The sequence below is a fragment of the Enhydra lutris genome, unplaced genomic scaffold (genome assembly GCF_002288905.1).
Source record: "Enhydra lutris kenyoni isolate GAN:26980312 unplaced genomic scaffold, ASM228890v2 scaffoldscaffold9, whole genome shotgun sequence".
Classification (NCBI taxonomy): Eukaryota; Metazoa; Chordata; class Mammalia; order Carnivora; family Mustelidae; genus Enhydra; species Enhydra lutris.
In genome coordinates this window covers 23,763,787-23,785,181 of record NW_019154093.1, presented here as the reverse complement: position 1 = coordinate 23,785,181, position 21,395 = coordinate 23,763,787, and the positions used below count along the sequence as shown (strand labels likewise).

Below are 21,395 nucleotides of genomic sequence, written 5' to 3'. Positions count from 1 at the left end.
TGGGCCCCAGGGGTGGCGCTGAGATTTTGCTTTTCTCACTACAAAAGCTGTATCTTCAAAACAGATGCTTAACGTCTGCTGACATTCATTAATTAAGGCCCGATTTGCTGAGGGCCAATTATTATCGTGGAAGAAGCCCCAGGCAGGACATACATATTATATGGACAGGACGGCTGGAGAGGGCCTCCTTGAGGAGTCACTACCACACTCTCTCCCCACTGCTAGCGGAACAAGCTCAGTCCCACATCTCATGCACGGAGGCCTCGGCCTGGACCAGGCTTCCTGACCCGAAAACACTTCCAAGGCCATGCTAACCCATCACTTCCCCCAGGAAGCCTGCCCTGCCCCCTAGGCTGGTGAAGGGCCACCTCTGGGCTTCCCTCTGTCACATCCTGGCTGAACTCCACTGTCACCAGTGTTCTGTACCTCTCCCTGTTTCCACATCAGTTTGGGGGCACCTGAGGACAGGTCCAGTCTGACTCATTCCGGTGTCCCCAAAGTGCCAGACTTTCCCTCGCCGCCCTGAGGCCAGCTCCTCCACACAAGGAGGCTGCTCCTGGATAGTGGCCCACAGCCAGGGAGCTGGCAGATCACCATCTGTCCCTGGAGGCAGAGGACAGAGCAGGCACAAAGCAGAGGGGTCACTCCGTCCACTAAGCCAGGTCAGCCCAGGACAAGGAGAAGAGCCATGGCACCAGGGCCCCTGCCCCACTGTAGCTTGGGCCCAGATGAGACTAAATTCTCTAACCAGCACAAGACTTTGAATTCTCTAACCAGCTCAAAGTGGCTCAGGGCTAGAGCCTGGGTTTTCTGATAGGTAAAGCCAGATGAATCCAGATGAAACGAAAAGAAAAGGACCCATATCTACCATGGTCAGTTGTATGCCAAGCTCTGTACTCCTCCAAAGTCATTCATGTTGCCAATGACCCAGCAAGATCTAGAGGAACAGCTGAGGTTCATAGAGGAGGAAACGAAGGGTCAAGGGTGTTAGTATCTCTAACACAGGTCTCTAGACTCCTGAGCAGCTGTGCAGAGGTGCTGAGGAGGCCAGCTTGGCCTGATCTGGACCAAACACAGGTGGAAGGCAGGGGTACAAGCCCGGTATGTGTGAGGCAGGGGAGAAGGTGATGGCCCTAATCAGCCGGCAAAGGTGGGCATATGCAGCTGCGATGGGGTGGGTTTGGGTGTGACAGTAAGGCCATTCTCTAGATGCACAGAGGGTCCAAAGGTCTCCCTGGCCAGGACAGGGGCTGGGAAAGGGGTCTCAGCCTGGCAGTTAGGGATTCTAAGTGTCTCACCCACTGTACAAGCCCAGGCACATCATCTCACTTCTCTGTGCCTTGTCTGCACCAGGGGACTGAGCCTATCACCCACCTGCCTGATGTGAGGGGTCAGGGAGTGGAGGGAAAGGTGGCCGGGACCTTCCTCGTGCTGGCCATACAAACAGGAACCATGTCGATGTGTCTCCCTAGGTCTCTGAGCTTCTCTGAGCACAGTGTGCAGGGACTGTGTACCTCTGCACTAAGCCTGGGGACCAGAGCATCCCCACGCACCGCACAGTCTGGCGGGCAGGATAATACAACCCCTAGCACTCCAGACCCCAAACCCTGCCTGCAAGGCCCAGACCCACAGCCCACAGCCCACGGTAGCCTTGTCTCTGCCCCTCCCACCTGCTCCCGTCCCAGCCACACCCACCTCCACTCAGTAGCTCCAAGGCACCCAGCCCCCCCCCATACCTCGAAGCCTGCCAATGAATGCCATTCCCTCTGCCCGGAATACACTTCCAGCCCTTCCTTTGGCTGTCTCCTTCTCAGCATTTAGGTTTCTGCTCAGTAGTCGCTGGCTCAGAGGGCCTTCCCCTGACCTCTCTCATTATTCTCTCACAGTCCCTGGTTCTCCAGCAATCTGAGTTCAACGTCAGCTGTGCCACTTAACAGCTGTGTAACCTTGAGCAAGTTACTTAACCTCTCTCAGGTTCATCTTCAACAGGGGCATAGTAACGTTATCTCCTACACAGAGTTGTTACAAAGGCTAAATGAGTTCATGCATGCTTGGCACACAGGGAGCGCTTCGATGGCGTCTATGCTCATTGTCATTACTGTTCGTGGCACTTAGCACAGGTTTTGGTCCTGTATTTACTTGACTACTTTCTCACTGTGTCTCCTTCATTAGCCAGCAGCTCCGCATGCCAGCCTGGGTTCATCACAGGCTGCTTAGCACCTGCCACAGGCTAATTCCTGTGCGGGGAAGAATTGAAATCAGTATACTATCCTGAGGAGATGCTATTCATTCAGGGGCAGGCAAGATGCAGATGGGATGGAGGGATGATGGCTGAGCTAGGTTTTGAAGGATAAAGGCGAGTCCTCCGGACGGACTACAAACACTAAGGGTGTCTGTCCATGGCTGAAACCAGGGTTCATATAGGGTTCCTGAACAGGCTGAGGCTATGTATCTAAGTCTTGCCTCTTCCTCCAGGAAGCCTTCTGGGACCACTTCAGCACCCTTCTGAGCTCCCATAGTCACTCATTCATCCAATAGTTTTTGCACTCATACTATATGATAGGTGTGTCATTTTAATCCTGTTGGTCTCCCCTCCTCTACCACACAGTGGAGTTCTCAAGGCAGACAGGCCCTGTCTTTCACGGTCAGGACCAGCCTCAAGATGGTGCACAAATGCTTCCCAAAAGTCCAGACCCCCAGGATGTCAAGGCTGGTGGGAACCTCAAAGAACACTCAAAGAGGGGGAGCACCAGGCCCAAGGTTATATATGAGCAATGGAGAGAAGATAAGATGTTAATCCAAAGAGGGGCCAAACACGGTGCCCGAAACCTCATCACACTCTGGATTAAGCCCTTCAGGAGGCTGGTTGGCCAGGCTGGGGAGAACCTCCAGCTGTCCCCAGGTTCAAGGTGAAGCAGCAGGATCACTGCCAGCAGTCGGGAGTCGCATGTCCATCCGTAGATGCGTGAGCAGGTGCGCAGATGCCTGTGGCTGTTCCTGACCTTCCAGCCTTCTGTCAGCCACACGGCCAGGGTGCGGAGCTTCTCAGGGGACCTGGGATCAACAGCCCCATTACCTTTCCCAGAGTAAATAAAGTACTCTGGAGGTGCCCTTGACCTGGCTAACACCAAGGCTGAGCAGAAGTTCCCAGTCTCCCACTAGGGACCAGCGGGCCCCTTCTAGCCCAGGAGTATGGGACTCAGGACCCAGTACAGACTGACACCTTGGGCACTGAGAGAGGCGAGGACTGAGACAGGACAGCAGGCCCTTTCCAGCACCAGCAGACAGGCAGTCAGTGCCCCCACACACACACCTTGCTCCCTCAGCTTGGCAGGCTAACCACCTCACTCTCATTCACATGTTCTGAGTCTTGCTGGGTGCAGGGAAAAGCCAGAACCATCTGCCGTGCCACGGGATACTGACGAGGGCCCCCAAACCCTGGGATGCAGGGCTGTGGGTTCTCTGAGGGCCCCCGTCTGTTCCCAGTTAACCTGGCTTTCTGTGTCCCCAATGAAGAGTGTTTGGTGGGGTTTTTTTATTTGCTTGCTTTTCATTAAAAACAGCTTTGGTAACAACTCAGAAAACCATCCCAAACTGTCCTATATTATTGGGGGATGAAGGGAATTCAGGAGGAAACGGGGGAGTCCAAGGAGATCTACCATGCAGGCAATGGTCCACTGGTGGCAATCCAGACCAGAGTGTTCTCAGCCGGCATGAGGTCACCCATGTCACCTCATGGGCCCAATTCCACCCCCACACCTACCTCCACTCCCAGACTTGGGAGAAGGGGCTAGTGAATGGGGAATTAAAATGCTGCCTGGGCTCACACTCAGATCCTGTGGCCTGGAGTCTCACTCAGCTTTTGCACTTTTCGCAGGGCTGTGCCTCAGTTTCCCTAAGGGCTCAGACTCTGCACCAGATTGCCTGCGTTCAAATCCCAGCTCTGCCACTTCCTACCAGTGTGATTCTGAGCCTGGGCAAGTCCTCAACCCCTCTGAGCCTCAGTTTCCTCATCTGGGATACGGGGATAATAACTGTACCCACCTCACAGAGAACTGAACGAATTAATATATACAAAGCATTTGGTGTGGTGCATAGTGTGGTGTTACATACGGATTTGCCATGATTCTATTGTTATCTCCGCAAAATGATGATAAGGACACATCCTTCCCCTACTGCCTTCTCCCCCAATTATCGATGGGAATCAATGGGGGAAAAAAATCATGAAAGGCACAAGAGAAGACACAGCCCCACCTGGAAAAAGCTCTCTGCCCCAAGCTCAGGAGCTGGGGAACAAGAGGCCCATGCATTCATTAGACAGTGTCTAGGGCTCTGACCATGCCCTCTGACCATGCCCCTCTGATGCGCACACCAAGAGCAGCCTCATGGAACTCATTGGCTGGTGGAAAAGATAGATGTGCAAGTCTACCACACAGTCCAGTGTGAGAAGGAACTAACACAGAGACTCTCTGTGCCCTGAGAAATCTAGGAAGGCTTCCTGGAGGAGTTGGCATCTGAGCTGAGGGGGACGTGGGGGAGGGGATATGGGGGAGGCTAGGGGCCACCCAAGCAAAAAGCACAGTAGGGATCACAGCACAGAGGAGAGAACAAAGGTGGTATACTGAGGCAGTGGCAAGCGGTTCAGCATGGCTGAATCTATTGGGGTGGGGAAGGTGGGATGAGGAGGGAGAAGCAGGCAGAAGATTACCAGGAGCCTCTTGTATCAGGTGAGGAACATGAACACTGTACTGAAGGCAGCTGGCTAAGCAGGTGCGGAATAACCCCGCTTACCTATTAGAAGCATCCCTCCAGGGGAGGGGACTGGGAGGGGCTGGATATGGAATGGGGGAAGCAGGGAGGATGTGCCCTAGACTCGGGAGGGTGCTGAGGTCTGAGCTGAGTGGCAGTCATGCAGATGGAGGGATGGGATCAGTAAGAGATTTACTTGTCCCTGTCCCCTTTAAAAAGGCTTTTCCTGAGAATGTCCTCAGAGGACACCCTCTCTGTGCCCAGCACAACCTCCACCAGTCCATCCTGCACCCTTCTCCCGTTCACCAGATCAAAGGCCCCTGCCAGGCAGTGATGAGCACTTGGCTCCATCCCATGTCTCAGCATCTAATCTCAGCTCCAAAGTCCCTGGTAAGACACTCCAGGGAAACGTGGGCTGTAAGGCCACCCTGTAGGACACCTGTCCAACAGCCCCTGCCTGGTCCGGAGCTTGCTCTCTGAAAGAGGTTATTGTCCCCGAGAATCCCGGGCTGCCACACCCTCACTCACCCATTCACAGCCCCCACCCCCAGTCCTATAACTTCCATCGGGGTCCAAGCCCTGAACTCCAGCAGGAAGGAGCCTTGAACTCCAGCTTGCCGCAGAGGCACTGAGCTCTGATGTCCGGCAGAAGCACTCACCGGACTCGGCGGGGAGAAACACGCACCCCCAAAATAGAACTCCAGATGCAGAAAACTTCCCCTCAGCATGGCCCCTGGGGCTTGCTTCAGGATTGCTGCCTCTAATAAACCAGCCTAGGAGTTCTGCAATTCCTCCTTCCAAGGAGAGCTAGGAAATGGCCCGTGGAAAATGAGAGAGAAGACGGAGAACTTCTGGCTTAAAATGGAAACTTCAATTCTCTTTCAGGATCCCCAGCCTCCAGCCCCCTCCCCTGGGCCTCCAACCAGCCTCCTCACACCCACCCTGCATACCCTTCGCAGGTGATTTCCAACATTCTGGATCATCTCGACCAGGCCCGTTGGCAGCACCCTCTGAGAGAGACACTGGTCACCTGAGCAACAGCCAGGCTCCGGCTCCAAATGAAGCCGGTCAGCCTCTCGTCTTCTGCTCCTCCTCCCGAGCTCCCGCCCCTCCCGAGCCCAGCTGTTATCACCGAGTCCTGCCTCTCCTGGCACCGCCCTCTGTCCCCCTTCTCCCAGAGCACCCCCCTCCAAGGCTCCTGGGCCCGCCTGGCAGACAGGAAGGAGAGAGGCTGCCAACTGGACCCCGGCCACATCAGGGGGCCCTGTGCCCGCCCGCTGGGCACCTCTCGGGACACTCGCTTTACTTTCAGCCACAGCTGAACTTAGTCACCCCCACTGCCAGCCCCTGACATCCTGCTCACGGGGTCTCTTGGCCCTGGGGTCCCTCCCAGGGGCCGGAAGTCCCCACCTCACCGGCCCCAGCCAGTTAGACTGGCAAAACGGTCACCAGGCTTCCATCCGTCCACAAGGGGTCAGGCCGGAGGTGGCAGGAAGCCAAGGAGCAGCCAGTGGCCTCCCAGAGAGACACCAGACCCACCTGCTAGGACTCCTCACCCTTAGGAGTGCTGCCCCCAAGTGCAGCCCAATGCCAGCTGCTGGCCAGGGACAGGCACACCCCCTCCTTCCTTAAAATAAGGGGTGTGACTTCTTAAAGTGACACCTGCCAAATCCCACCCCAGGCCCCCCGTAGCCACCACAGACTAAGAGAACACCCAGATTTTCCCTTGTCGTTCTTGCTTCTGCAAGAGGCTTCACAAGGAGGCCTTGACACTGACACTTGGGCTTTTCACGATGGGCCAATAAAATAAAGTCCTTGGTGGTTAAGAGAAGAAGGCAGGGCAGAGCCAGGCAGGGGAGCCAGGGTGGGCAAACGGATCAGGAGTCATAATGATCTCCTCACAATAACCGAACACCTGCTGTGTCCAAGGCCTAGTGCTGTCCTCACTCCAGCCCACCGGAAGGTCCCTTGGAGCTGGAGGGGGAAGGTGACATGGCCCAGGTGGCACGGCTGCTGAGTGCAGAGCCATGCTGGAACACAGGTCGGCCCGATCTGCCCTTCATTGCCTCCAGCTCACTCCCCACACAGCTAATGATGTCTCCCTCTGAGCCTAAGACACCTGGGTTCTGGGCCTTGTTCTCTCGCGAACGTTCCGTGTGCCTCTGAAAGGATTCTCATGTCTATCCCTGTGAGCTCAAGCCTTTCCCTGAAAGAGGTCAGGGGTCTGCCAGCAGTTCAGTGTCAACGAGTGAGAAATTAAAATCAAGCCTTAAAGACAGCAAGATGGTCCAAGGATGGCCCTGAGGGGTGGGGCAATCGAGGAGTCTTCCTGGAGGAGGTGGTGCTTTCTGGCCTGAAGATTGAATGGGTCTGGATAGTTTGAGAAGAGGAGTGAGATGGAAGGTCTAACAGGAACAGAACAGGATGCTCATCTTGCGGTAAAAAGCTGGGAATCTGTTGAAGAGGGCCTCAAATGCCAGGCCACCAGGCTGAGGCAGCAAGAAGCTTCGAAGAATGAAGCACATGTCCCACGTGACAAAAGCCGTGTGAAGTGAACAGGACAGGGATCATAAGTCCTCCCCTGACTGGTAAGAAAACCAGCCCAGAGAAGGCACAGCTCAGCACACGGCATCCCAGCAGACAGGAAGGCCAATTTCAGGCTTCTGCGGTGCAGAGACCCAGAGAGCTTCTGGTCCCCAGCCTACCCTCTCACCAGTGGCTCACAATGTCTCAGACACACTAGACTCAGTCTAATCCCCCTATCTCACACAGGGGTACCCTGAAGCCCAGGGATGAGAGGCGAGCCACCCAAAGTCCATGAGGAAGACTTAGGAGAGGACTCCCAGCAAGGCTGAATCAGCATCCTGTCAGGAACAGGCCACAGAGGGGGTGCCTGGGTGGCTCAGTGGGTTAGGCCTCTGCCTTTGGCTCAGGTCATGATCTCAGGGTCCTGGGATCGAGCCCCACATCGGGCTCTCTCCTCAGTAGGGAGCCTGTTTCCCTTCTTTCTCTGCCTGCTGCTCTGCCTACTTGTGATCTCTGTCAAATAAATAAATAAAATCTTTAAAAAAAAAAAAAAAGGAACAGGCCACAGAGATCCAGATCTTTCTGCAGAAGGCTCTGCAGCCCACAAAGTTCTCTCTCCTCTCTGCTCTTCTTTGGCAGCTCTGTGACTCCAGTGAAGATCTCCATGGGCATCTGCCTCCCCTTCCCGACTCTCCCACAAGTCCTCTGAGGGCTGACGCCACATCTTATCATCTCTGGCCCCAATCCCTGTCAGCCCGCAGACCAGGGTCCTAAACGTAGGAAACACGCCACAGCCCTGGGTGAATCACAGTCCTGGAAAGGTGGGTAGAGACCCAGTCTTAAGTGAGAGTGAGGCCAGTGGTCCCCAAACTTCAGCCTGCATCAGAATCACACAGAAGGCAGTTTAAAATGCGGACTGCTGAAAGCAAAGGCTCCCAGAGAGCCCAATAATTTGCATTTCTAATAAGATCCAGAGGAATGCTGATGCTGCTGGTCCAAGGACCATATGGTGGAAGCCAGTGAGCTGGGGACACAGGTGGGGAGAATGAGACCCAGAAACGGCTGAGATGGCTTGTGACTGTCCCTCACTCTCATGGCCACCGTCACTGTCATTACAGCTCCTCACATACACGCCCAGCCCCGTGCCAGCCCCTCGGGTACGGTACCACCTCTGAGCCTCACCCTTGGAGGAAGGCACTAGCATTATCACTCTCCTCCAGAGGAAAACTGAAGGCAGAGTCATGTGTCCAAAGTCATGCAGCTGAAAAGACTTACGTAAGGATTTGAACCCTGATCGAAGTCCAGAGCCCACAGGTGTAACCAACACTCAGTGTAGCCTCTCATAGCTCATGCGGACCAAGGACTTCTCTAGCAGTGCCCAAAACCCGTAGGCTCATTGCTGACGTGGGATGAGCTTGTGGTGCCCGTAGTCCAAAGGGCTGGTCCCCAAGTGTACCTCTGGGGAGCCCCACGAATCAAGAAAGCCTGCCTCTTAAGCCCCGGACCCTGATTATTTTCTCCCGCAAGCACTTCGTTTCCCGTATAATATCCTTCAGCTGGAAGACATATGTCTGCATTAATTCTTCAAGCCCATGTCCCAGCTCTGTCACCCCACTCAGTGACAAAACACAGTAAAGTAACCTCCATTTATATGCCACAGTGATACTGGGTTGTCACTGTCTGGCAGGGGTCTGTCTCCCCCGTCAGACAGGGAGTTCATCTGAGTCATCTGAGTCATCAGCATGGGGTCTGCCCAGAACAAGGGTATAGTGAGTGAGTGAGAAGAAGGAGGGAAGGAAAGAAGGAAGGGAGGGAGGAAGGGGTAGAGGATCAAATGAGGGAATGAGTAAGTGAATAAATAACCAAACTCCCAGGAATTCCCTCTGCTGGGCCTTTTAGCCTTTCCAGATAGGACCACAAACTCGGGCTAGCAGGGGACCTCCGATGTCATCCACTCCAACTCCCACTTTCAGAATAGCCCTATCTGAACCCCTCCATGGGTCAGAACCTGTAACTCTCCCCCACTAGACACACACACACACTATCCCAGACTCCACTTACATACTTCCGAGATTGAAGGGCTCAGTCCCATCTTAGGCTGACTGAACAATTAAAGCACTCTAACAGTCACAAGGGTCTTGCCATTAGCCCATGACCATGGCTCTGGGTCACCCAGAACAGGGCTGCTCCCTCGGCCTCTAACAGAAGGCAGGGAGATAGGAGCACACGTCTGTCCTCTTCCGCATCCAGACTCATTTCTTCTAATTGTCTCAAACCAGGAACAGAGCTTCCAACTGTTTCCTCGCACACCTGGGGTTTCCTTTGTTCCCGCTGTTCCCTCTGTCCTGATGCCTTCTGATAGCTCTACATCCCAATCCTGTCCCCGTTCAAGGCCTGGCTCAAACAACATCACCTCCAGGAAGTCTTCTGGGCCCTTCCTAAGTGACCCTTCCATCCTCCTCCTCAGTCCCCTCTGTCCCCCTCCCCCGCCTCCCCCCAACACACACTTCACAGCCCTTCATCTCTCTCTCATACTGCTTTTTCTCTTAAATTGGGCTGATTTGTGCTCATTTCCCCTTCTTGATCTTGAACAGTGGGCAGCAGGAATGGAGCTGATTCATCAGAGTATCCTGCCACCACTCCCACCTAACACTCAGGGTCTTGAACATAGTAGATGCTCATTAAGTTTCCCAAGAATGAGGGAAGGAGTAACTGAATGGGAAAGAGTGAGTGAATGGGAGTAAATACGTGTGTACCGGAATGATCAAACGAATGAATCATCCTCTCCTGTTCCCCAAGCTGAAGACTCCAGTTCCTTCTGGAGGCCCCTTGGGCTTGGCATGGCTGAATAAAGGAAGTTGTGGGATAAATGGAAAGCGAGACAGGAGGGAGGAACAAAGGAAGCAAGACAGGAAGTAGAGGTGACATCAACATTGCTCCAAGGCCGGGCCCCCCTCAGAGAAGCTGCCCTTTACAGAGAAGCTTTACAAGGAAAGCAGTGGGAAGCCTGCTCCACAGTGCAGAGGAGGTAAGACATAGGTGGTGGTGATGGGGGGTGAGGGGGTGCTGACAAGCCCCGAAGGCCCGACGCGGGATGCATGAGCAGAGTACTGGACCTGCCCAGCCAATCCTAAACTCCATCCCACCTGGCAGGCTCAGACATGACCTGCCTGCCCCTCTCTCACCACCTGCCTCTCCCGGGGCTGGAACCAACTCCTGGGCTCAGCTGTCTGAGCCCAGCTGCTGGGGGTTAGGACCCAGCTTCACCTCCTAGACCAGACCCTTGCCGGCACAACAAGGGCTAGTGCTCCCCCACCCACCCCATGTCCCAGTGAGTCACACTGGCTGCACCCTCTGGACTCTGAGTCTTGTGTCCATAGGCCCTTACCCTGACCCAGGGACAGCCTCCCCCAACCTACTGAAAGGCGGGCCCATCTCTGCTCAAAACCCAGGATGCTTCAAGCCTCAGCCTGCCCGGCAAGAGGGCACTCAGACACCAGGCAGCTTGTCCGGCACCCGCGTACGCCCGTTGTGGGGTTGGGGGTGGGTAGAGGCAGCTCCGCCTATAGAAAGTGCTGGGACAGACCAGGAGGCAGGAGCACAAGGATCCTAGAGAGTGTGGTCCTTTGCAAGATGGGAGGCAGGGGAGGGACTGCAGGAGGCCGTGGTCTTACCTAAGAGGTAGGCCCTCTAGACCCCACAGCTTGCAGGGCAGAGGCCCCGGGGGAGCCTGCTGGGAACGTCGAAGAAGGAGCTCGGCGGGGAGACGCTCAGAACCGGGCGTCTGAGCAGTCTCAGGTCCCAGACCAGAGTCTGATGGGGGAGGCTGCCGCAGGCGCCCTAAGCTACCTCGCAAAGGCACCGGCTGCGGTGGCGGTGGGAGCGGCCTGGGCGAGTTCCTGATGACTCTGGTCCCCTCCCCTCCCCTCCTCTCCTCTCCTCTGCCCTCCCCTCCCCAGTGGGTGGGGCGGCCTGGACTGCCCGCGCCGCCGGGCGACCGCAAAGGGCAAGGGCACCCTGGCCGGCACCAGACACCCCGCCCCGCCAGGCGTCCGTCTCAAGGCGCCGGGCAAAGCCCGGAAACGCGGGCGCCGGGCCTGGCAGGGTCCACGTGGAGCAGGACAGGCGCCAGAGCACAAAAGCTGCCCTTCGGTCCTTGCTGAACCCGCTTCTGGCGGTCTTGTTCACACCTCTAGGGAGGACCTGCTGCGCGCCCAACACTGAGCCTGATGCTGAGACGAGCTTCTGGGCCCGCTCTCTGGGGCCCGGAATATACACTATCTGGCCCGCGTGCGTACGCAGAGAAAAATATGACGCAGACAGTTTGGAACAGAACAAAGAAAAGTGAATACCGTCCACGGTCTCTTCCCTCGGAGAGAATCACTGTTCATAGTTTAAGGTATGTGCTTTTAACTAGAGATGAAAGATGTAGACATGCCCCCTGGGGAGATGGAGGCACCCCCTCCTCCTCCACCGTGTGTGTCTACATATGTTATGTTTTGTGATATAAAGTAATATGATGTGATATGAAATATAGAATATGATCATAGGCATATGGAGCTGCCTAGAAAAATCTCCATCTGTATTCATGTTGGGGAGAAACGCCCCCCGGACCTTGGCGAGAGGAGGGTGGTCCCTGAAAGACACCAGATCTTGGGACGAGACTGGTTCGCAAAGAGGAGTGCATTCTGCACCAGGATGGGCGAGGTCAGGCGTCAGCCGTCAGGGACACCTCCCAGAGGCTGGTACTTGAACTCCTGCTGCAGCCCCTCCCCAGAGAGAAGGACAGTCTCTAGACATAGAGATGCCATGCCACCACTCCTGGGGCCCAAGCCAGCCTCGCATGGGGACCTCTGACTGTGTAACAAGATGGGGTACTTTCCCTTGTCACTTTGGCTTCAACTGTGCTCTCAGAGCACCCTAAGGGTACAAGAGGGTCAGGGCTGGAATGATGGGCACCCCATGTCTGGGGCTCAGCAGCAGCATGGACAGAGCCCATCTCTGGCGCAGCGGGCAACATTACAGGAGCCTCAGCTCAGCAGAGGCCCCCCACTGTCAGCAACACAAATGACACCTGAGATTGCTTTCTGAGAGCCGTGAGACCCATTTGGGGACACCCAGAAACAGGCACAGTGGACTTGGCTGGGAAGGGGAATTCCCAGATGGCTTTGGGCAGGATGGCTCTGGGCTGGCATAAACCACGATTTGATTTTAGTGTGGTACTCTTTATAATCAAATGGTGAGTGCTAGGGATAATCAAGTTATCTAAAAACAACTGGCCAGGGACACCTGGCTGTCTCAGTTGGTAGAGCACGCAACTCTTGGTCTCAGGATTGTGAGTTTAAGCCCCATGTTGGGCATAGAGATTACTTAAAAATAACGTCTTTTAAAAAGTAATAGTAAAAGGGTGCCTGGGTGGCTCAGTCGTTAAGCCTCTGACTTTGGCTCACATCATGAGCCCAGCGTCCTGGGATAAAGCCCCACATCAGGCCCCCTGCTCAGAAGAAAGCCTGCTTCTCCCTCTCCCACTCCCCCTGCTTGTGTTCCCTCTCTCACTGTCTCACTCTCTGTCAAATAAATAAATAAATCTTTTAAAAATAATAATAATAAAGATAAATTAAAAATAAAAAAATAAAAACAAGTGACCAGATTGGATACACTGTTCTGTAATCTGCTTTTTTTTCTCTCTCAACAATTATCATAAATATCTTTCCATAGTTTTCATTGCTACATAGTATTTCTCTTTATGGGTCTACTTGAATTTACTTATTTTTGCCTTATAGCTTTATTGAGATATTATTACATGCAATGGACTTCACATATTTAAAGTATATAATTTGTGGGGTTCCTGGGTGGCTCAGTGGGTTAAGCCTCTGCTCAGGTCATCATCTCAGGGTCCCTGAGCCTCGGCTCAGGTCATCATCTCAGGGTCCCGGGATCAAGCCCCACTTTGGGCTCTCTGCTCAGCGGGGAGCCTGCTTCCCCCCTCTCTCTGCCTGCCTCTCTGCCTAGTTGTGATCTCTTTCTCTGTCAAATAAATAAAACCTTTTTTTTAAGTATATAATTTAAGTTTTGACATATATATTATATATAAATATGTATATACATATATATTCATGAAAGCATCACAGTCGAGGCAATGAAGACATCATTACCCCTAAAACTTCCCATGGCCCTTCGTCATCTCTCCCTTCTGCCCCACACTGCCCCTTCCCCTTCCTCCCCAGGCAAACAATAATCCGCCTCTGTCACTCTTGATCAGTTTGCGGTTGTAGAATGCTGCATAAATGGAATCACACAGTGTGCATTCTTCTTCCTCTAGCTCCATTCACTCACCAAAACTATTTTGCAATTCATATGTACATTGCACACACCAATAATTTGTCCCTTTCTATCGCTAAGTAGAATGCCATTTTATGGTTATAGCATGATTTGGTTACTCATTCACTGACAGACTTGGGATTGTTTCTAGTTGCTGGCTAGTATACAAATAAAGCTGGTGTGAACATTCATGTTCAAATCTGCGTGTGGACATACACTGTCCTCTCTCTAGGAGATACCTAGGAGTGGAATGGCCAAGTCATATGATAGAACATAAGTTTAACGTTTTTTAAAGTGCCAAAATTTCTCCACCCTGGAGGTATTGGTCCACATTCCCACCAGCAGCCCGTGAGAGTTCCAGTTCCTCCACATCCTCACAGCGCTTGGTCAGTCAGTTTAATCTAAATCATTTCAGTGGATTCAGAGGGCTTTATCATTGTAGGTTTCATGTATATTTTCCTGTCCATTAATGTTGTGAAGCATCTTTTTGTATGCGGACTTACCATGATCTTTGTTTCTTCTTTGGTAAAATGTCTAGTCAAATCTTTTCCAATTTAAAAAAACTGGATTGATTGTCTTATTATTGAATTATAAGAGTTCTTTATATATCCAAAAGAACTGAAAACAGGCTCTCCGGAAGATATCTGTACAACCTATATTCACAGCAGCACTAGTCACAATAGGCAAAAGGTAGAAACAACCCAAATGGCCATCGACTGATAAGTGAATAAGCAAATTGTGGTCCATGCGTACAGTGGAATCTACTCAACCTTAAAAAGGAAGGCAATTCTTTTTTTTTTTTAAAGATTTTATTTATTTATTTGACAGAGAGATCACAAGCAGGCAGAGAGAGAGGAGGAAGCAGGCTCCCCGCTGAGCAGAGAGCCCAATGCGGGGCTCGATCCCAGGACTCTGAGATCATGACCTGAGCCGAAGGCAGCGGCTTAACCCACTGAGCCACCCAGGTGCCCCAAGGAAGGCAATTCTGACACTTGCTAGAACATGGAGGAACCTCGAGGACATTATGCTAAGTGCGATAAGTCAATCACGAAAAGACAACACTATATGAGTCCACTATATGAGGTAACTAGAGTAGTCAAATTCATAGAAATAGAATGCAGAATAGTGGCTGCCAGGGGCTAGGGAGGAAGGAAATTAGCAGCTGTTTAATGGATGTAGTTAGTTTTGCAAGAAAAAAAAAAAAAACCCTGGAGATTGGTTGAACAGCAGCTGTACACTTAAAATCAGTTAAGATGACAAATTTTGTTATGTATGTCTTATCTCAATTTAAAATATTTTAGGGGTGCCTGGGTGGCTTAGTCAGTTAAATGCTGACTCTTGGTTTCCGCTCAGGCCATGATCTCAGGGTCCTGAGATCCCGAACCCCGTGTGGGCCCCATGCTCAGCACGGAGTCTGCTTGAGATTCTCTCTCTCCCTCTCCTTCCCCCTCTGTCCTTCCCCCTGCATGTGTGCGCACATGCACTCTCTCTAAAATAAATAAATATTTTTTTAAAAATTTTAAATTTTTTCTTTCTTTTTTTTTTTTTAAGATTTTATTTATTTATTTGTCAGAGAGAGGGAGAGAGAGCGAGCACAGGCAGACAGAATGGCAAGCAGAGGCAGAGGGAGAAGCAGGCTCCCTGCCAAGCAAGGAGCCCGATGTGGGACTCGATCCCAGGACGCTGGGATCATGACCTGAGCCGAAGGCAGCTGCTTAACCAACTGAGCCACCCAGGCGTCCCTAAAAAAATTTTAAATACAAGTTTATACATATATAGATACAAGTCCTCTGTTGCATGTATGTTTTGCAGATATTTCTCCAAATCTGGGGCTCATCTTTTCATTTTCATAACAGTGTCCTGAAGAACACAATTTTTAAATCATGATGAAGTCGAATTTATCAATTTTTTATTTTGTACCATAGACTTTTTGTGTCCTGCTTAAGAAACCCTTGCCAACTCCAAGGTTACTAAGATTTTCTTTTATGTTTTCTTCTAGAATTTTTATAGTTTTAGCTTTTGCATTTAGACTATAATGTATTCCAAGTTAATTTTCTTTTCTAGTCTTCTTTTTAAAAGATTTTATTTATTTATTTATTTATTTATTTGACACACTGAGAGAAAGTACATGCAGGGGGAGCAGCTCGCAGAGGGAGAGGGGGCGGCAGGCTCCCGCTGAACAAGGAGCCTGATGCGGGGCTCGATCCCAGGACACTGGGATCGTGACCTGAGCCAAAGGCAGTTGCTTAACCAACTGAGCCCCCCAGGCGCCCCGCAAGTTAATTTTCATATTTAGCGTGAGGTAAAGATAGAGGTTCTTTTTTTTTTTTTCTTTTTAATGTGTGGCTATGCAGTTGTTCCAACAACATTTGTTTTTTGTTTTGTTTTATTTTGTGTTTGTTTTAAAGATTTTATTTATTTATTTGACAGAGAGAGACACAGCAAGAGAGGGAACAAAAAAGGGGGAGTGGGAGAGAGAGAAGAAGGCTTCTCACCAAGCAGGGAGCCCAATGTGGGGCTGGATCCCAGGACCCTGGGCTCATGACCTGAGGCGAAGGCAGACTTGACTGAGCTACCCAGGAGACCCTCCAACACGACTTGTTAAAAAGATTATCATTTCCCCGTTGAACTGCCTTGCTGCCTTCCATCAAAAGTCAGTTGACTATATGTGTGTGGATCTGGTTTTGGACTCCACTTGGTTCTGTTGATTTACATGTCTGTCTTTACATCAATACTACATTTTCCTGACTATTCTCACATATAGTAAGTATTGAAACCAAATTGCATAAATCCTACTGGTTTGTTCTTTTTCAAATGGTTTAGCTATTCAGAGTCCTTTGCATCTCCATTTAAATTTTAGAATCGGGGGTCCCTGGGTGCCTCTGTCAGTGAAGTGTCTCCCTTCAAGCTCAGGTCATGATCCCAGCTGCTGCTCAGTGTGGGGCCTGCTTCTCCCTCTGCCTGCTGCTCCCCTTGCTTGTGTGCTCACTCTCTCTCTCTCTCTCTGTCAAATAAATATAATCTTTTTAAAAAAAAAAGAATTACCTTAAAAAATAAATAAATTTTAGAATCAGCTTATCCATTTCTAAAAATGAAATAAAATAAAATAAAGCTTGCTTGGATTTTGGTAGGGATGGTGTCAGATCCATCAATTTGGAAAGAATTGACATGAATAATATTGAGGTTTTTGATCCATGAACGTGGTGTATCTCTCCATCTATTTAGGTTTTTGTTAATTTCTCTCTGCAGTATTTCATAGTTCACAGCTACAAGCCTTGCTCATCTTCTGTCAAATTTGTTACTAAGTATTTCATGTATTTATACCATTATAAATATACTTTAAGGGGTGCCTGGGTGGTTCAGTGGGTTAAAGCCTCTGCCTTCGGGTCAGGTCATGATCTCAGGGTCATGGGATGGAAATGCGCATCGCATTGGGCTCTCTGCTCAGCAGGGAGCCTGCTTCCCCCCCCACCCCGCCTGCCTCTCTGCCTACTTGTGATCTCTCTCTGTCAAATAAATGAAATCTTTTTTTTTTTTTAAGATTTTATTCACTCATTTGACAGAGATCACAAGTAGGCAGAGAGGCAGGCAGAGAGAGAGGAGGAATCAGGTTCCCTGCTGAGCAGAAAGCCCAATGTGGGGCTCGATCCCAGGACTCTGAGATCAGGGCCTGAGCCGAAGGCAGTGGCTTTAACCCACTGAGCCACCCAGGCGCCCCAAATAAATAAAATCTTTAAAAATATAGGGCGCCTGGGTGGCTCAGTGGGTTGGGCCACTGCCTTCGGCTCGGGTCATGATCTCGGGGTCCTGGGATCGAGTCCCACGTCGGGCTCTCTGCTCAGCGGGGAGCCTGCTTCCCTCTCTCTCTCTGCCTGCCTCTCTGTCTACTTGTGATCTCTGTCAAATAAATAAATAAAATATTAAAAAAAAAATAAATAAAAATAAAAATATATATATAGGAACGCCTGGGTCCCTATATATGGTTAAGCCACTGCCTTTGGCTCAGGTCACGATCCCAGGCTCCTGGGATCAAGTCCCGTATAGGGTTCCTTGCTCGGCAGGGAGCCTGCTTCTCTAGTCGCCTCTGCCTGCCACTGTCCTGCTTGTGTGTACTCTCTCTCTGACAAATAAATGAATAAATGAAATCTTTAAAAAAAAAAAAAGATTAAAAAAAAATATATATATATACTTTAAAAATTTCAATTTCAGGGACAGCCGGCTGGCTCAGTTGGTGGAGAATGGGACTCTCAATCTCAAGGGGTAATGACTTCAAGGTCCACGTTAAAGGTAATAAATTTTTATTTACTTAAAAATAAATAAACTTTAAAAAAATAAAAATTTCAGTTTCAATCAGAACGTTGCTAGGATGTAGAATACAATTGCTTTTGGTGTATTACTGTATTTGCATGTATTTTGAAACCTTAAAACTCATCTTAAGTGTCACTTTATAGACTTTTTAAAATTTTCTGGGGCACATGTCTGGCTCGGTCAGTAAAGCATGCAACTCTTGATCTCGGGGTTGAGAGTTCAAGCCCCACATTGGGCATAGAGAGTGTTTAAAATAAAATCTTAAAAAAATTTATTTCATAGATGATCATGTTGTCTGCAAGTAGGGACAGTTTTACCTTTTTATTTCCAATCTCTATGCCTTTTATTTCTTGTCTTGCCTAGTTGCCCTGACTAGAAACTCCCACAATGTTAAATGCAAATGGAAAGATCCCGACATCCTGTCCTTGTTCTTGACCTTAGGGAGAGGGCACCCAATCTTTCACATTAAGTAAGACATTAGGACATTAGATTTTTTGTAAAGGCCCTTTATCAGACTGAAGAAGTGCTCTTCCCTCTATTTCTAGTTTGCTGCAAGTTTTTAATCAGGAATGGATGTTGGATTTTGTCAAATGCTTTTTCTGCATCTGTTGAGATAATCATATGGTTTGTCCTTTTAAATTTGTTAATATGATGAATTACACTGATTACTTTTCAAATGTTAAAGCAACTTTTCATCCCTAGGATATATATTGCATAATGATATATTTTACTTTTTATATACTGTGGGTTTTGATTTGTGAAAATTTTGTTAAGAACTTTTGTATCTCTGGGGCACCTGGGTGACTCAGTCGTTAAGCGTCTGCCTTGGCCCAGGTCATGATTCCAGGGTCCTGGGATAGAGCCCCGCATTGGACTCCCTGCTCAGCTCAGTGGGAGGTCTGCTTCTCCCTCTCCCACTCCTCCTGCTTGTGTTCCCTCTCTCACTGTCTCTCTCTGTCAAATAAATAAATAAAATCTAAAAAAAAGTTTATTTTTATAGTCTTATAAATAGTATAAAATTACTTGGGTTTTGCTTTTTTTAATCCAATCTTACAACTTCTGCCCTTTAATTATAGTATTTAGGCTACTTACACATAATGTGATTATTGGTGTGATTAGGTTAAGTCACTAGCTCGCTGGGGTTTCTTTGTCTCATCTGCCCTTTGTTCCCCTTTTCCTCTTTTTCTGCCTTTTGAATTATTCAAGGATTTGTTGTTATTTCATTCCTACACTGGCATGGCTAGCACCCACCTAACTATACATAGAAATGACTGAAAACCACATACACATATCCTACTGAATAGATTTCCAACTCAACTTTTCCTTTAGTCACCTTACAGAAGCCCACAGCCATCCCAACAGCACCTGACTAACCTAAGTGTAAGTATTACAGTGAGGAAGTCCAAGCCAAAAGAGGCAGCAAATGTCAACTGAATGTGGTTAAGATAACTTACGTTTTCAAGTCTTACACACACGATCGTTTAACCACATTGCCCTGTAAGGATTGGTTGAAGCGTCTGCCCTCCTGCTGTGTAGACTGTGTGCAGCCTCTGAACAATACAGTCCTTCCAGGTCTTGGCCCTTACACCTGACATCATCTCCCACGAAGGTGCTCAATAAATGTTTGTCAGATAGCTTGTGTAAGCAAGCGAAAGGAACCCCAGCCTGAAAATCAAAGAACCCGTGTTTGAATCCATTTCTGCCACCAAGCTCCATGACCTTGAGCATGTTACTTAATTTCCTTGATCTTCATTTGTCTGTAAAGCCCTTTTAAAAACGTAATTGTATTTTAATAATTTTTTTACCTAAGAAATACTTCCATCCATAGGGTTTGAAAATTAAACAATCCTGAAAGATTTATAATGAAAGGCATTTTGTACTCTGCCCCTTTCCTCCTAACCACCAGTTCCCTTCCCAAGAGGCAACCGCTTTTTAATTCTTTGAGCTATTTCTTCTAGTTGTTATCTACAATTTTATAAATAAGATGCTTATACAGCAATTTCTCGTTTTATCAGTTTTAAACATGATCTGTGAGTGTCCTGCCATGACAGGTGATGAATTAACATACACTATGGCCATAATTCTTCTCCACTCCCACCCCAACAGTGTTCTATCTATGGCGACCTTTGTAAGGTCAAGTAATACTCATACACTCTTTCCGTCGTTCCATAGTCTACAGACAGGAGCGCTTGGCGCCACACTTTGTCAAGTGAGGCTATTGGGTCCCTCCTTTCCCATTCAGCTTTCCTCTCCCTCTTCTACCTCTCGGCTTCCCTGTCTGAATTTTTAATCGCCAAGGTTGTTAACATTAAATTCTGTCCTGTGGCCATCCTTAAAACCTCTAAGCTTTGACCACAGGTTGATTCTAATATACTGTGTTCACATTATTATCAGCTAGGGGAATATTAGTTTTTCAGAGCCAAGTGGGTACTATTACATTTCCTTTCTTACAGAGCTGTTTGGTTTTCCTAGGGTTTCTAATTGTTTTTGTTTTCTAATTACTTCTTGTACTGTTAATTTATTCTCACTCATTAGATCTGGACAGGTTCACCTCTCTGTGCTCTCCTCACTCTGCTCGTGAGGATGTGGTGATGTCTCTCGTTATCTCTATCACTGCTCTATCATCTCAAATGGCTTATCACATTCGCTCTTTTCCTTCTCAGAGCCCTCCATTCTCCCATTCCAACTTGGTCTGGGTGTTCCGGGGGTTACCAGGTGAGCTCTGTTCTCCACCTAGATGTGTAGTTGAACTGCATGTGCCTGACCCCTCCGAAGTGAGGCCATGTGACTTGCTTTGGCCAAGTTACATGGTTTCTTTTTGTTGAAAGCTCTAAGAGTCAGTGCATGTTTCCCTCTTCCTTTTATCTCCCCCATGGTAAGCCTCAGCATTCAAAACAGTCCTGGGGGTCACCTGGGTGGCTCAGTGGGTTAAGCCTCTGCCTTCGCCTCAGGTCATGATCCCAGGGTCCTGGTATCGAGCCCCACATCAGGCTCTATGCTCAGCAGGGAGCCTGCTTCCTCCTCTCTCTCTCTGTCTCTCTCTGCCTGCCTCTCTGCCTACTTGTGATCTCTATCAAATAAATAAATAAAATCTTCTTTAAAAAATTAAAAAAAAAATAGTCCTGGAATGAGAACATGGAACAGAGTCCCTGGTTGGCCTATGATGGACACACTGGCCTGAATGAGAAATAAACATTTGTTGGGTTAAACTACTGAGACTACAAGAATATTTGTTACCTCTTCATAACCTAGCCTTTCCCAACTGACATGGAAAATTGGTATCAGAGGGGCGCCGGGGCAGCTCAATCTGTTGAGTGTCTAACTCCGGCTCAGGGCATGATCTCAGAGTCCTGGGATCGAGGTGGGTATCTGGCTCCACACTCAGCAGGCAGTCCGCTTGTCCTGCTCCTTCTGCCCTTCCCCCTGCTTGTGCTCTCTTGCTCTCTCTTACTCTCTCTCTCTCTCATTCTCTCTCAAATAAGTAAATAAAA

At 49.5% G+C, this 21,395-nt stretch overlaps 1 protein-coding gene and 1 long non-coding RNA gene across 2 annotated transcripts in view; one reads left to right on the top strand and one right to left on the bottom strand.

Annotated features, from left to right (window-relative positions):
* Positions 1-11,098, bottom strand: part of LOC111143146 (acyl-CoA thioesterase 11) — a 47,291-nt gene extending 36,193 nt beyond the window's left edge. Inside the window, exon 1 of the mRNA XM_022496648.1 lies at positions 10,950-11,098. The gene's annotated coding sequence lies outside the window, so the exon portion shown is untranslated. The remainder of the gene's footprint in view (positions 1-10,949) is intronic.
* A 196-nt stretch (positions 11,099-11,294) lies between these two features.
* LOC111142845 overlaps positions 11,295-21,395 on the top strand; it is a 34,599-nt gene continuing 24,498 nt past the window's right edge. Inside the window, exons 1-2 of the long non-coding RNA XR_002640288.1 lie at positions 11,295-11,674; positions 17,806-17,883. This is a non-coding gene — a long non-coding RNA (uncharacterized LOC111142845). The remainder of the gene's footprint in view (positions 11,675-17,805; positions 17,884-21,395) is intronic.